Consider the following 2054-nt stretch of genomic DNA (forward strand, 5'->3'; position numbering starts at 1 on the left):
AGCAGCATGCAAGGCAAACTCCCTACCGCTGTGCTCTCACTCCGGCCCCTTGTGCACACGTCTAATGATGTCTGTGTGCTCCCCTTGTGCACCCACGTCTGTGTGAGACATGTCCTCACACGTCTGTGCACCTATGTTGCACTATTTCATGTTGTGTGTACATCTACCTGTATTTCTATGTCTATACAGTCTGTGTCTGTGTCCCTGTGTACAGTCCCGTGTATATATGTGTCTGTGAGTGACAATTCCTTGTGTATGTTGTACATGCATGTCTCTGTGTGCTTCGGTGTCTGGTACATGCGTGTTCATTCTCAGCCATTCCTTTGAAATCTCAGGTTAGGGTTTTCATCACCAATTATTCTTGGAATTCCGAAAGAGAGAGAGAGAGAACTTGGAATCCTGATAATGGATTCTGTTCTCTACCCCCAAGCCCCAAACTGGGCTGTTTGTTTCTCCTGGGCTGACAGAGGGCTGCGCACCCCAGGCTACCAGGCCCCACGTGTGTAAGGGACGAGGTGAGTGGGAGAAGGCAAGAAGCGGCGCCCACCAAGGCCCTCCAAACCCCCTTTTCAGATGGGAAAGGCTACTGAGGACTGCAAGCCTGGTGGTCCCCCTTCTCTGACCTCCCCAGCGCTGTCAAACCCGCGCAGGAAAGGGCAAGACTAGATGGGGTTGGGGAGGGCAGGGCAGGCCAGGCTGGAGTCCCCCAGGGCCAGGCGTCCCTGGCTCTTAGGCCGTCGCTGCGGGAGTCCCCATAGCAACGGGCGGGCGCCGGCAGGGCGAGGCTAACGGCCGGCCGGGGAGCGAGGGAAGGCCGGGGAGCGAGGAAAGGAGGCTCCGTGGCACCCGCAGCAGGTGGCCTGGCAAGGGGCGCAGGACGCGCGGGGTCTGGGGTCTCAGCGGTGCAGGGGACCTGGGTGCAGGGCGCAGTGGGGAGCCAGTGTCCAGCTCTGGCCTCCCAACTTCATGGTCAGCGTGCAGATCCAGAGATCCCAAGGAAGAAGAGGTGGATGACCGGGTGCAAGTAAGGCTTGTAGGTTTTATCTCCTTTTTTTAGTTTGGGTTTGTTTTCTTGGGGAGAAGGGATTGTTTGTTTATTTGGGGGTCACACCCTGCAGTGCTCAGGGCTTTTCTCCTGGCTCTGCTCTCCGGTCACTCCTGGCAGATTCCTGGGGACCATTGGGGTGCTGGGGATTGAATCTGCATGCAAGGTAATCGCCCTCCCTATCTATGCTATCATATCATTCCAGCCCCAGGCTTGTAGTTTGAGGCCACATGCTGCCTTTTTGTATGACATTTAATGAAGTTTTTGGTTTGCTTTATTTTGATTTCTTTTGCTTTGGTTTGGTTTGGTTTGTGACCTACCCTGGATTGATTCCTTCTGGTTCTGCATCCAGGGATCACTCCTGGCAAATGCTCCAACCGCTGTGTTATCATTCTGACCCCAATGTCTTCTTTTTTAGGGGGCCACACCCAGCAGCACTCAGGGGCCGCTCCTGGCTCTGCGCTCAGAAATCGCTCCTGGCAGGCTCAGGGGACCACATGGGATGCGAGGGTAGAACCCAGGTCTGCTCCGGGTCTGCAGCGTGCAAGGCAAATGCCCCACTGCTGTGCTATCACTCTAGCCTCCAATGGTTTCATTTTTGACCTTGCTGGAAGGGACCAAAGAATTGACTCAGGTGAAGGTGCCTGCAAGTCTAGAACAGGAGTGGCACTGTCTCTGTGCACTGAACACTTTGCAGCATATCTGGCAGCAAAGTGTTGCTCAGCTGGTAATGAAAGGGCCAATTTCCTGAAGAACTACATCTCAGCTCATCCCAAGGTAGGGGTCGGGGGTCCTCAAAAGAACTCAGGCTGCTAAGGTTTTGCAGAACCAAGTGCTACTGGACTCTGAACAGCTCATGTTAAGCACTTTGCCAGCACTGAAAAAGAATTCTAACACTGGCCATTGATTTTGCAGGCTAATGAATGTAAGCGGCCTCAGAGCCTGGCTCCCTTTCCCTTCTGACAGCAGCAAAGCAAGAACGAGGAGCTGGATGTAACCAATCCCTGAC

This window comes from Suncus etruscus, chromosome 8 (assembly GCF_024139225.1).
Source record: "Suncus etruscus isolate mSunEtr1 chromosome 8, mSunEtr1.pri.cur, whole genome shotgun sequence".
Lineage (NCBI taxonomy): Eukaryota > Metazoa > Chordata > Mammalia > Eulipotyphla > Soricidae > Suncus > Suncus etruscus.